Source organism: Mustela erminea, chromosome 17, assembly GCF_009829155.1.
Source record: "Mustela erminea isolate mMusErm1 chromosome 17, mMusErm1.Pri, whole genome shotgun sequence".
NCBI classification, from domain to species: domain Eukaryota; kingdom Metazoa; phylum Chordata; class Mammalia; order Carnivora; family Mustelidae; genus Mustela; species Mustela erminea.
Window position 1 is genome coordinate 60,038,600 of NC_045630.1, and position 15,057 is coordinate 60,053,656.

The 15,057-nt window shown below is 40.3% G+C and overlaps 1 long non-coding RNA gene across 1 annotated transcript; it reads left to right on the top strand.

Moving 5' to 3' along the window:
* Positions 1-267: 267 nt before the first annotated feature.
* LOC116576553 lies at positions 268-5,239 on the top strand. Its single transcript, XR_004280205.1, has 3 exons — positions 268-474; positions 1,551-1,713; positions 4,915-5,239. It is a non-coding gene; the product is annotated as an uncharacterized LOC116576553 (long non-coding RNA).
* Positions 5,240-15,057: the final 9,818 nt, after the last annotated feature.

Here is a 15,057-nt window from a genome sequence, read left to right on the forward strand (position 1 = left end):
GATTAGTCATGTCCTATGGCATTGGTCTTTGAAACCAAAGACCATTGCATACCCTCTAAATACCTAAAGGAAATAAATACCAGCAGTGTGAATGTAGATCCTTTTAGAAGACCACTAATCCCGCTATGATAAGTGACTGGGCACTCAGTCAAGAGGCGTGTTTGTGCTGCCATGGCAACAGACAATGTTGGTGTATTCCAGGGTTCTAAATCCAGAGTCCTAATCTAGATATAAATACACTGAATGTTATGAGTCCATTTTCCTAAACTAAGCCCTACCTCAGTGTCTTCATCTGTGAGTTAAAGGTCACTTGCTAGAGCCTGCTGTACGTTCGTGACAAGTGAGGTCCTTGCTTATAGGAAGTCGTGTTTTTCTTCACATCTGGGCAGAAGCGAAGTTCAAAGTCAGAGTTCTACCAGGGTTCAGCTTCTGTGATCAGTCAGACCATTCCTGTTCAGAAGAGAGCTTGCTAAAGTAAGTGCTAAGTATTTTAGGCAAAGAATCCCAGCTGTGCAAATACTGTTAACATTTGTACAGTTGTTTTATATGTGGATTTATTTTTACGTGTGCTTATTTCAGCGCAAGTCTTTGGAGAGGAGTTTCTCTGCCCCCACCCCCACCCTCCTTCCTTGTAGCTTACTCTTGCTGCCTCTCATGGGTCTTCTGAGAAACGACAGCCTCTCTAATTCTTACGGGTCACAAGTGTTCTGCATCACAGCACACCCTTGACTAATTAGCATTAATAAGTGATGCCTGGAGAAGGAACCCTAGAGAAAAAGCAGTAGGCTTGTGTTTGCCAAATTGGAGTTGACCCAACTGGCAAAATGTTCCAGTGTACTTTCATATTCTCCCGCCTCACGTGTGTTCCTACTGCCTAAACATACATGTCTGACATGAGGTCTTGGAAACCCCATGAGGTACATGGCCCTGTATACCTTTTGCTCCAGGAGATATGCAGACTTTGTTTATTTAATAAATTCTTTCTCCACTGTCTACTGTGTGGGGGCACCGTGGGGAATAAGACATCATCTCGGCCTCCTACGTTCTTAAGATGTTTTAGCAGAGATGTAGGAAATTTTCATCTAACTATTCATTAGTTACTGAGCACCTCCTGTCTCTAGGGCCTGGGGCTAGGTACAGAGAGCAGAACCAACAGGATTTCAACAAGTAGAAGACCAAAGCAGGACCGAGTATGTAGGCCAAGGAGCAGAAAGAAAAGCTCAGAAGCAGAAAAGCCAATGGCCAATGAGAAAGTCCTGAGGAGTGAAGCAGAAGCAAAAAGGGTATTGATTCAAATCCTCTTCTATACACTCTGATGTGTTGCCTCAGCCACAAAAATGAACAGGTACACTCTGCAAGGTCTGTGCAGGTATTGAAGGCACCGTATGGAACTCATCTGGTATGCAGCAGGCAGGTAGCAGCAATTGGAGCCTCAAATAAAGGGCTTTGAGTGCCTAGCTCTGGAGGATGAGCATTAGTCTGTAAATAGTCATCGGGAGCCACAGATGGTCAGGGAGCAAAAGACTGACATGATCTGGAATTGTTTTCAGAACAATGAAGAGCAGAGTAGGAGCAGGGGAGAAAAGTCAAAGAGCCTCAGGTTGCTGCAGCTGTTCTGCCAAGTGAACAGAAACCAAGAGGGGCACTTGGGTGCTGTCAGTGTGTTTTCATTACACTTGAAATACATTCAGCGTTCTATCAAGAAGCCCTCAGGTAAGACATAAATCAGTGCGACATTCCACCCTGTGGCAATTCTAAGTTTTTAAAAAATATTTAGGCAAGAGCGATGTGTTTGGTGACACAACATGAATGTGATGCGGCCTCCTCCATCCCGACCCACACATCTGCATCAACAGAGAGTAAGTGCCCGCTGTCACCTGCAGGTACCTGCCTGCCAGAGACCATGCCATTTCCCCAACAGACACAGGACAAAGTGCTCCACATCACTCGCACCGGGGAAATCCAAATCAAAGCCACAATGAGATACTACCTCACACCAGTCAGAATGGCTAAAATGAACAAGTCAGGAAGCAACAGATGTTGGCGAGGATGCGGAGAAAGGGGAACCCTCCTACACTGTTGGTGGGAATGCAAGCTGGTGCAGTCACTCTAGAAAACAGCATGGAAGTTCTTCAAAAAGTTGGAAATAGAGCTACCCTATGACCCAGCAATCCAACTACTGGGCATTTACCCTAAAGATACAAATGTAGTGATCCGAAGGGGCACGTGCCCCCGAATGTTTATAGCAGCAATGTCTACAACAACCAAACTATGAAAAGAACCTAGATGTCCACCAGCAGATGAATGGATAAAGAAGATGTGGTATACACACACACACACACACACACACACACACACACACACACACATACACACAGGAATACTATGCGGCCACCAAAATCCCTGAAATCTTGCCATTTACAACAACGTGGGTGGGACTAGAGGGTATTATGCTGAGTGAAATATGTCAATCAGAGAAAGACAATTATCATATGATCTCTCTGATATGAGGAATGTGAGAGGCAGGGTGGGGGGTGTAGGGGGAGGGGAAGGAAAAACTGAAACAAGATGGGATCAGAAGGGAGACAAACCATAAGAGACGCTTAATCTCACAAAACAAACTGAGGGTTACCAGGGGGAGAAGGATATGGAGAGGGTGTTTGGGTTATTGCCAACAGTAGTTGTCCGTGGCTGAAAACGTGGTTTTAATGGAGAAATTACAAACTGGTGGCCAAGAACGAATGGGACATGTGGCGATTTCCCTTTGGCCAGACCTTCTTTCCCTTCGACACTCTCCCTGTTTGTTCTCTTAGGACCCACCTGCTTCATCTCTGTAGGTTGCCAACCTGAGTGGTGTTCATTCTGGCACTTTCCTACACGGGCAGGATTTACTTTTTATTATTGGAATAAAACAAAAGTGATCATAATTGGCAGTGTGCACACGACAATTGGAAAACACAATTTCTTGAAAAAAACGTTTTTTATATTATTTTTAGCAGAGACGTAGCTCCTCCCACCACCTGTAGGGGGAGTATGAGAAACAACAGTGCATTTTTCCAGGCCCCCTTAGGCTCACCTTCAGGTGACCAGTCCCGCCTCTGCCCTTGTCCCCAAAGGCCCTGAACGTTTAGGTCTTAGCACATATGTGAGAGCCAGGATAAAAGATTCACATATCCACGTTGGTCAGGAATTATTTTAAAGTGGGAAAGTGATGTAATTCTTATTCAATAAATGTAATCTGAGGATATGTAGAATCTTTCAAAACACGAATTCAAAACCAAGCAGATTTTGGTAGCGGCATAGCGAGTATTATTTACTTAATCCAAGTTCCTCATTTTACAAATGGGGAAAGGGATTGCTGAAGAGATAAAGGAACCAAGCAAGACTTGGTTAATGAAATACTGGATAGAAACCAGGAGGTGCTTACCCCGCCCCCGGAGGGCCAGTCCCCATCTACCTGTGGGGCGGGGTAACTTCTGCTGCTGCCGCACCTGTTCTGTCCCTCATTCATTGGCTGTAGGGTGGACTCTGAAGCTGATGGAGACAGCAGTGACCGCCTGGCCCAATGCCCGCATTTTATGACTGAGGATCTGAGGGTCCATGCAATTTGATGACTTGCCACTCGGCTTTTAGAACTAAAACTTCAGCCTCTTGGCTCTATGTTCTTTCAGCACAGTGTGCTTTCTTCCAGTATGAACTGAAACCTAAATAAATGAAATAACTAGAGTTCTGTGATATTAAAGAAATTTTATTGATTAAATCAGGAAAAGACAGCATTGAAAATACTTGAAATTGGTGAATTGTATTGTATATAATTATACCTCATAAAGGTGACTTAAATATAGTTATTTTTGATACCATTTTAATGAAATGATTTATATTTCCTTCTTTCTATCTATCATCTATCTTTGTAACATCTGTCCACCTGTACCTTTTCTCTATGTCAAGAGATACTTGAATACCTGAAATGCTATTCAAACATTGTTAATGATAGTAGTTTTGGGGTGGCAAGATGTTTCATCTTTGTACTTTTCAACATTTCTTGAGCTTTTATAATTAGCATTTATTATTTTTACAGAGCATCATTGGCATTATTTTCCCAAACAAAGACCAAAATTGACTAAATAGCACAAGGCACAAAGGCACAAAACCACATCTGAAATGCTGGTGAGAGCTTATCTCTTGATATTGTCCTCAAAATTAAATAAAAGCTGAAACAAAACATCAAATCTATAAAAATCCTTTGGATTTTCTGTGACTTTATGTAAAATCCTTCACAGGAGAGTTTGGTGAGGTTTTTAAAGGCTTATTTATTAATGAGGGCCATACAGAAATATTTATTCTTAATACTTAATCAGATGGATGCTTGTTCTAAAAGACTAAGATTCAGGTAAATAAAGGATGGGGAAAGCGTACAAATGCATCTGTCTTTTTTGAGTACAAAAGAAAATGTGTCCTTCGGAAGGTTGTTTAGGGCACTGACAATGTTACAAGTTACCAGAGCAAACTTATAGCCACAGGAAGGGTGGGTACTGGGCCCAAAGCAGAGTTTTGTCTTTAACTGGACACATTGTTCAAAGTTTGGGATGGAAATGTGACACAATTAAGGGACATTTCAGAAAGCACTTTCAGGGGCCCTTGGACGGCTCAGTCAGTAAAACCTCTGACTCTTGATTTGGGCTTAGGACATAATCTCAGGGTCATGAGATCACTGAGAGCCTGCTTGAGATTCTCTCTCTCTCTCTCTCCCTCTGCCCCTCAATCCCACTTTCACACACACACTATCTCCAAAATAATAATAATAATAATAATAAATAAAATACACAGACTGATGTTGTAGAACAGACTTAAATATGAATATGCTAAAGAAGCTTTTTTTAAAGTTTACATATTTACTTGTTTATGTTCAATTAGCCAACATAAAGAAGCTTTCACCAAGTCAAGACCTGAAGGAAGAGGAGCCAGCATGAGGTGGTGTGTGGGACACACGTTCCCATCTTTCAGCGGCTGACAAATCCGGGGAAGGAGAGAATGACCCAGGGAAACGGAAGTGGCCATTACAGGACAAATCTGACGGAGTATGAAAGCGGTTTCAGTAAGAAAAAGATCCAAGAAGGATAAAATGCTTGAGGGAAGCATCATGGAGGAAATCAGATGTCGTTTGTACCTTGAAACAGAATAGAATTGAGATGCATAGATTTGTATAATTGCAAGAAACAGGAAGAGCCTTAGGCAAACATTACGGAAAATCATGGAAAAATAAATCTTGTGTATTTTTTTTTCCAGATTTATTTGGACATAACTGACAAAAATCATATATATTTAAGGAATACAACTTCATTTAAGATAATACACTTTAGAGGCACCTGAGTTGCTCAGTTGGTTACGTATCTGCCTTCAGGTACCTGCCATGACCCAGGTCATGTTCCCTGGGTCCTGGGATCGAGCCCCACGTCAGGCTCTCTGCTCAGTGGGAAGTCTGCTTCTCCTTCTACGTCCTGCTCATGCTTTCTCTCTCCCTATCTCTCTCAAATAAGTAAATATTTTTTAAATTCAATTAGGCAAGGTTAAGTACATCATTAGTTTTTGTTATAATGCTCAAAGATTCATTAGTTGAGTGTATCACCCAGTGCTCATCATATCATGTGCCCTCTTTAATGATCGTAAAGACTTAACCCACCCCACTGCCACCTGCCTTTCCACAACCCTCAGTTTGTTTCCCAGAGTCAAAAATGTCATATGTGTTGTCTCCCTTTCTGATTTCTTCCCATTCAGTTTCCCCCCCACCCCTATACCCTCCACACTATTCCTTATGCTCCACATGTAAGTGAAACAATATGATAATTGTCTTTCTCCACTTGACTTATTTCACAGAGCAAAATCCCCTCCAGTTCCATCCGTGTCAATGTTAATCGTAGGTATTGATACTTTCTGAAACTGGGTATTGTATAGATTGTATATATGAGCCACATCTATAAATTTGGTCGATGCTATTTTAAGGGAAGTATACTAATGTAATGGCCAGTGTTAGAATACCAGCTTCCCCAAAGATCCCCACAGACTAATTCCAGAACCTGCTGATATGTTACCTGTCATAGCAAAAGGGACTTTACGGACCTGATTCACACTAGGGACCCAGAGACAGGTGGATCCCTCAATTATCCTAGTGAATCCAACATAATCGTAAGAGTCCTTACAGATGTGGAGGGTTTGAAGTCCAGCACACATCCCACTCCTTAATGTAATGGTTGTGTAGCTTCTAGCCTATAAAGGTGTCTCCTAGCAATTCTTCTCTTTTGTGTATGCACAGGCCTTTGAATTCTGAGCCAGATTCGTGATTGGCTTTGACCAACAGAATGTTACAGAAATAATATTTGGGGACCTCTGGATCCAAATCTTAACTGTCAGTGTCAATTTCCTGCCTTGTAGAAACTAGCTTCTATGCTGTGAGAAAGCACCATAGTCCTTGGAGAGACCCACGTGGAGAATAATTGAGGCCTTTGACCCATAAGCCCAGCTAAACTTCTATGAAACAGAACCAATAGTCCAGCTCTATGGGTGACCTCTCAGCGGTCCTAGCAGGATGACATATTATGCAATAAAAGGTACTTGAGACAAGATTATTTTTAAAAGCTTCCTTTGTTTGGTTTTTTAAAATCTAATATTTTTTTCCCACAAGCCCGCATTCACTAAATTTATAAGTAAATTTGGAAATATTTTGATGCAAGGACCTTGTCATGCATCGATTAGTATTCCCAGAGTTCACTCATGCTTGGCACCTGAAAGTTACTAAAACTATGAAAAGACTGATTGAATGAGTATTTAACCTGCAATCAGAAGGAAAAAAAAATAAATAGGGTGCTAGAAAATAATTAAAATAAATGAAGTCCTCAGTTAAACTTGGAACCAGAATTGTCATTTTGAGGATTTTGTCCAAACCAAACCTGAAGTATTGCCATTTAAACCAAACAATGAATACCACATAATCTCAATCCTAGCATTGTGTTTGCGGTATGTCCCCATTCCCAAGGCAACTCGGTTCTCAGGTCATGTTGTCTATTCACGAATGTTCCCATTAGTAGCTCTAACTACACTCAGCACAGCATGTCACAGGGAGATGCTCAAAGGGTTGTGCTGCCCTGGTTGGTTTTTTTTCACCAGGAAAACAAAACAAAACAAAACAAAACAAAAAAAACCAAAAAACTTGTCTTAAGACATTTTTTGGAAATAAAATGCTCTGATTCTTTAGAATTAGTGTCCATCCATAGGTTTCAAACAAGAATCTCAGAAGTTTGTAATTATTGTACATTATTTCCTCAATATAAAATCTGAACTCATAAGGAAAAAAAAAAAAGAGGTCTACCACTGGGGTTGGCATGCCAGTGAAGCCCATTGTGAACCCCCGAGTATAATATAAACCTTCCCCGAACACATAAAATTTTTGGCTTCCAAGAAGAGTCTCAAAAAAAGAGACTGCATTTGTTTCCAACACATTAATGCTACACAAAATTTTGTGTCCCAGATCAGTTTTAAAATACTGATTCCAAAGAAAGTTGACAGGGTTCACATTTTTTTTTAAATTATAGAGCAATTTTTCCTCTTTGTAGAGTTGACACAAGTATTATAGTGCTGTCTTATTAGTAGTGAATAATTCCAGTGCATAAATATTTGGCTTTATAAAAAATCTTCCAATCAGATCTAACCTGCCCATTTGAACTGAGCTGTCAAACTACTCAGAGGTAGAGAGCAACATTTCTCCAACACCTGACAAAAGTATCAGTTTTGTTGCTCAGACTCTAAGAATAAACGTGACTGGGGCGAGGCTCGTGACTCTGGCTAATTCTCCCAGCGAAAGGACAGCAGCCTGGTCTCTAGAGTCAGAGCCCTTGGCGAGAATCCGAGCTCCACCCTTGCAAAGTGTCTGAAGGACACACACTGACATAGAACCAGAGATTAGCCCGCATTCGCTGTAAGGTGTCCACAAGGAGCAATGCAGAAAATCCCAAGGAACAAAGAAAACCAAGGTTGGCTATGGTTTTCTCTGTTCCCCTGGTTCACAGAGTCCCTTGGAGTGATCCTCAAAAATCTACCTGGAAGCAGGTTTCAGTCAATAGGGAAAAACAAAGAATCCAATGATGAAATTCACCTAAGAACCTAGTACCACAGGCATTTTGTATGACAGAATGAATATAAGACATTTAGCTCTTTGAAAGGTGAGGGTATCTTTTAGCCATTTCTGTGTCCTCTGACCCCTCCCAGCTACAAGAGTGCTCAGCCCTCAGAATCAGTGATAAAACAAGGGTTGTAAGCAGAAGGAAGTCTCATGCTCTAGATTCCCAAGGATACGATGGTAAAAGACACTTCAAATACAGAGACAAATACGAAAACCAGTACCCGTGGCATGAAAATAATGAGCAGATATGTAGGACGAGGAACTCTCAGAAGGCAATGGGTGATGAAAATGATAGGAACTGTAGACTCAGATAAACTCTTCAGTGTTTCCTTGATTGTTACAATATATTTTATCTCCCATATTCAGTGTCCCCTTTGTGGAGTAAAAGAGTTAAAACTTCTTTGCTGTGAAAGGATGTCCAAAAAAACCCCCAAGGATTCTAAGGAAGGGACTTTTCATTTGATTTCCCCAGAAATGGACCCTAAGATAAGAATTTGCACATAAGGTGTTTATTTGGAAGGTGATCCCAGGAACTGTGGCCTGGGAATAGAGAAGTGAGACAGGGAAGTGAATTAAGTCCAGAAAATGTGTGTTATCAGGAAAATTACCTCCGTGAGCAGTTTGAGATAAATGTCCCTGGGAATCTCAGAAACAGTAAGCAACAGTAGTTTTCAAACATTTTAACCACAGGACAGCATTACTGACATAGTAATTATTGAGGACCCCGAGGGACTATTCCTTACATGGGTTTTATCTGAAAGTATTTATTATATTAGCAATAAAAACTGAGAAAAAACTTAGATACTTATTTGTTAATTTAAAAAAAAAAGAGTAAACCCGTTACATGTTAATTAAATGGCAAATATTTTATCAAAAGCCATTATATTTTTCAATGCAAAAACATGATGTAGGATGGATGAGATTATATTACATAATTTTTACAAATCTCTTCAATATCTGGTTTAATAGAGAACAAGCGGATTCTCATATGTGCTTCTACATTCCATCTGTATGTTTTTGGAGTACTTCTGCCTCCTTAAGAAGATATGTCATTGGAAAGACTATTTTAAGTATGTCTATAATTATCTATATTCTCAGATAATTACATGCATTCTTTTTTGACATTACATGAAATCTTGATAATTGATCATTTCTTTAAAGTTGGTTTCAATGAGAAATTTGAAATCACATCTGTGAACTTTCTGTACTCTCTTTAATTGAAATCTATTTTTTAATCCTGCACTTTGAACAAATCCTTTACTCATACTTGATTTTGATCATGTTTGGGTCATATGAAAATTAGTGATTCACTGAGTTAGTCATTCTCAACGCTAACATATTTCATTATACAACTTCAAAAATTCGCACACTCTCTAATCTCCATTTGTATCATCAGAAAAGCAGTTAAGCATTGGGAAGTCATCAAGCTCACAGCGGTGGATATAAGCCTTCAAAAATTTGAATTTTCTCCTGAAACCTCAGATTTTATTATTGCCAACAAATACTGTCAGTGCTTTCTTTGAAGTCACAGCTTATTTCATTCATTTTCAGAAAATGTCTGCCAAGTACCTAAGTCTGAAAAGAGTAGTTCCTTCTTTCAATGCAATCCTTCTTGTTGAAGTAACTGCCATACTTCAGGACCAAGCACAATTGCTGTTTATGTAGTTTTCATTTTTTTATATAGATATTAAAAGGACTTACTTTTGAGGGTCAGTATTTAATAAAATGTAGTTATTTTTATTATTTTTTCCTGCTTCATCCAGGACATTTAATTTATTTTTTAAAGGTCTATGTATTTATTGAGAGAGAGAGAGAGAGCGAGCGAGCATGAGTTTGGGGAGGGACAAGGAGAAAATCTCCAGCAGACTCTCTGCTGAGCACAGAGCCTGATGCATAGCTCAAAGTCATGACCCTCAGATGGTGACCTAAGCTGAAACTAAGAGTCGGACACTTAACTGACTGAGCCTCCCAGGTGCCCCCAGGACATTTTAAGTGAAACTGGCTTTCTTCCCTCATCAGTAGAAGATGGTGAAGAAGACAATGACTGCTAGCGTAACCAGAACACTGTTTTAACAGGTGCCACCGCCTGATTCATGTTAAGGCATATTTCCCACCATTGGTTGTTCTTATACTATGAGTGCAAAGGTCAATCCAGTGAAAAAGGCAAGTTACACTCTTAAATGATGATGACAGTGGTTTCCTGAGGGTGTCTTCAGATATCCATGGGCCACACTTGGAGTACATAAGCATCAGAATTCTCCCTTCAGAGGGGTGAGCTAGCTGGAAATTTATAGGTTGAGGGCTGCTTTCCAGAGGTGTGTGGGGTCCCCAACACAGCATGCCCACTGTGCCCTAGACAGAGTAGGTTTCAGCAACCAGGGGAAGCCCTCAGGAAAAGACATACACATACCAGAAGCTGTCAGGGAGGAGGGTGTGTACTGAAAGAGGAGGGACCGAGGGGAGATATGTGGGTAGCAAAGGAGTCTGGTAATGTCACGGAAATGGGTCGGACCGGGTGAGTGGCAGCAGGGTCCTTGCTCTCCCTCCCTCATGGACTTCTGCTCCATTCCCTACATTGAGTTTCCATGGACAACTGCTCCAGGACAGGGCTTCACCCCTAAGGAAAAGAACATGGAATTAGAACTACTGATTTAGATGATCTTTAAACTCCCTTCTAATGTGTAACAGTGTCCTGATTGTGTTTTTAATTATTAGGAAATCCCCAACCAGCGAATGATGTAACCAAAAGGAGGCAAGATAAATAAATAAATAAATAAATAAATAAATAAATAAATAAATAAATAAAATTAATTATATGGCAACCTGTTACAGGCTGGATATTATTAATCTTGATCTAGCTGATCTGTGCAAGTCCACTGAGCGAATGTGTCGTTTTCAATAAATACAGTGTAGTACTGTGATATATCTTCTTTTTCTCATGATGCTAATACTGTTTTCTGTCCTCTAAGTTGCTTTTTTGCAAGAATGCAATATACAATACATATAGCATACAGAATACGTGTTAATCAACGGTTTATGTTACCAGTAATGCTTCTGCTCAGCAGGAGGTTATTATTAGTCAAGTGTTGAGGGAATCAAAAGTTATATATAGATTTGCAATTGCACAGGGGTCAGCTCCTCTAACGCCTGTGTGGTTCAAGGGTCAAATGTACTCCCCGATTGCCTATTTTCTCCTCCATCAACGCTTGCTTCACATCCCGGTTTGCAGCTTGGCAGAGGAGCCATTGAACATGAAATCCCCTGGAGTCCTTTAAAGCAGTCACCAGTTCTGTGCATCTACCAGAAAGACAGGAAACCTTTTGCTGACATCTTGAAGAGGCTAGAGGGTGAGGAACGTTGAAATTGTTTTTGATGGCCTCTCCATACAAATCATGTCTAAGTAGATGGTTCCATGCTCCACTGGAGTTCTGGGGCTGAATGTGAACTAGAAGTTCCCCTGTCCTGTGGATTTTCAGCCCAGAAGCCCAGATCACTGGGAAGACCCCAATATCCTCAATCTATAAAACTGAAAGTGGCCCAGGGCTAGCAGTGCCGCCAGGGATCCAACTGAATCAGATGCAAATTTTCCTGGAAGAAAAACGCCTTTCTGCCAGGGCTCCAAGAGTTTGGGGAAGAAGAGAGATCATTAAAGTAGGGGATCGACACAGGTTCTCTATCTGTTTTAATGCTTCTTTGTGGAGGTGACAGATAACCTAACTCAACCAGACTTAAGAATTAATGGTCATTTACTGGCTCTTATAAACAGAGGTCCAGTGCAAAGAGTGTTTCAGGTGAGGTTTGACTTGGGGCTTCACTCCCGTCACCAAGGTCACAGCATTTCTTTCATAGCTCTGGTTGCATGGAGTTAGCAAATTCTGAAATTTACAAAAGAAGGTCAAGTTTATTTGTGCTTAGCATATGTCTGCCTCTAGCAAACCAGGTTTCCCTACATCCCTGTTCACATACATGAGGATAGAAGACCTCCCTTTTCTCCATTACTAAACCGAAACCCTGGTCTTTGTTTAGGCCATGAACCAACTTAGGTTTCATGCCTGCTCCTGAACTAATTACAGTAACCAGGGCTTACCCCATAGGCCAGTCAGAGTTTATGGTTCTGGAAGTGGGGTCCATTCCATACAAACCCCATGGGTGGCTCTACGAGGGGAAGAAGTAGGTCGGAGTCCAGTAAAGCATGTCAGTACATAAACCATGCAGCTTCAAGGTCTGAAGTAAGTTCACATCTTAAAAGTACTGCTCCTTCAGAAAAGAGTTCCCCATGACATAATCACCTTCCTCCTAGATCATACAGATTATGGAATCTGGTTTTTTTTTTTTTTTTTTTAGACCCAGAAGTCTTCATGTAACAATGTGAAATCTCTCCAGCCAAAAATCTAAGACAACAGCCAACAGCAGGAGGAGCCAGATGTCCCAGGCTGGTTTGCTCAGAGGTCGAGGAAACAAGCAACTTGTCTTTGGCAGAGGAAAGGCGACATGCTGGCAGAGACTGAAAGAGAGCTAGATCATAATCCCACTGTTACTTCTCCCACAGAAATGCTGATAATGATCTATTTTAAATTAAGTGCTAATATACGATATAACTAATAAGTACTCCACACTCTATGCACACCTCTTCCTTGACAGCTCGGTTATGTGGCTACTACTTCAGGAGTGAAGACGACTTCTGAATTGGCTGAGATCATCCTTCTGCTCCTGGGCAGATAGGAAATGAAAAGACAAATTTGGTATAATTATAGAAAATGTTGCCAGAGTTGCATTTCTTGAACCCCTGAAAAATTGAATGTCACGCTCATGGCTGCAGGCAGGTGGTCCTCTGCCTTTTTTTGGGGGGGGTGGGGAGGGGGAGTAAAAAATCTAAAACATGAAATTTACCTTCTTAAAAATATTAAGTGCCCAGTATAGTTAACTATATGCACATTGTCTTAAAGTAGATACATAGAAATTTTTCATCTTGCATGACAATCGAAACTCTGTACCCATTGAACTATTCCCCATTTCCCCCTGTCCCTTGCCTCCACAACCACCACTCCACTTCGTGCTTTGATGAATTTTGCTCTTTCAGAAATCTTATGTAAGTGAAATCATGCCCTTCTGTGACTGGCTTATTTCACTTAGCATGATGTCCTCATGTTTCATCCACATTGTAACATGTGACTGATGTTCCCTCTTTTTTATGGCTGAATAATATTCCAACACAAGTATCCATTTGATTGTTTCCACCTCTTCACTTTTGTGAATAATGCTGCAATGAACATGGGCTCAACTATCTCTTTATTCTTTGGGGTAAATACCCAGAAGTGGAATTGCTGGGTTATATGGTAGTTCTATTTTTAGTTTTTTGAGGAACCTCCAAATTGTTTTCCACAGTGGTTGCATTTACAGTTCTACTGATGTTGCATTAGAGTTCTAATTTCCCCATATCTTCATGAATACTTGTTATTTTCAGTTTTTTTTTTATGTTTGGTTTTTCTTTGCTTTGTTTTGTTTTTCTAATGCCTTTCCTAACAGGTATGAGGTGATGATATTTCATTGTGTTTTGACTTGCATTTCCTGATGATTTGTGATGTTTAACATTTTTCATATACCTATTAGCCATTTGTATATGTTTGATAAAATGTCTACTCAAGTCCTTTGCCCACTTGTTGTTTTAAAAATTTTATCTATTTATTTTAGACGAAGAGAAAGAGAGAGCGTGAGCAGGGGAGGAGCAGAGGGGGAGGGACAAGCGGACTCCACACTGAGCATGAAGACTGAGTTGAGGTTCGATCCCACGACCCTGAGATCATGACCTGAGCCAAAACCAAGAGTTGGACACTTAACCGACTGAGTCACCAAGGTGTCCCTTGCCCATTTGTTTAAATCAAGTTGTTTGGAGTGCCTGGGTGACTCAGTCATTAAGCGTCTGCCTTTGGCTTGGGTCATGATCCCAGGGTCCTGGGATTGAGCCCCACATCGAGCTCCCTGCTTAGTGAAGGGTCTGCTTCTCCCTCTCCCACTCTTCCTGCTTGTGCGCTCTCTCTCTCTCTCTCTCTCTCGCTGTCTCTCTGTCAAATAAATAAGTAAAATCTTTAAAAATAATAATAAATCAAGTTATTTGTTTTTGTTTTATTTTTGTTTTGTTTTTTCTCTATTGAGTTGTAAAAGTTCTTTATGTATTTCGAGTATCAAGCCCATATCAGATGTATGGTTTACAAGTATTTCTTCCCACTCTATAGGTTGTCTTTTTACACTGTTGATTCTTTCCTTTGGTGTTCAGAAGGCTTTAGTTTGATATAGTTCCCCTTGTCTATTGTTTTGCTTTTTTCCTGCTCTGTGCTTTTGACATCACATTCAAGAAATAATTGCCAAGACCAATGTTAAGAATATTTTTCCCTTACATTTTCTTTTAGGAGTTTTATAGGTCTTATGTTTAAGTCTTTAAACCCATTTTGATTTTTGTGTATGGTGTAAGATAAGACCTAATTTCATACTTTTGCTTGAGGATATCCAGTTTTCCTGGCAGCATTTTTGGAGACTATCCTTTTTCCATTATGTATTCTTGGTATCATTATCAAAGATCACTTGACCATATATGTATGGATTTATTTCTGTGTTCTTTATTCTGCTCCATTGGTCTACATGTCTGTTTTTATACCAATACCATACTGTTTTAATTTTTCTAGCTCTGCAATGTGCTATGAAGTCAGAAAGTATGAGATTTCCAGCTTTGTTCTTTCTCAAGACTGTTTCAGCTCCAAGAGGTCCTTTGTGGTATCATATGAATTTTAGGATCATTTCCTTTTCTTCTGCTAACAAATGCCATTGGGATTTTGAAAAGGGTTATATTTTGAATCCCTAGGTAGCTTTGGGTAGTGTGGACATTTAAC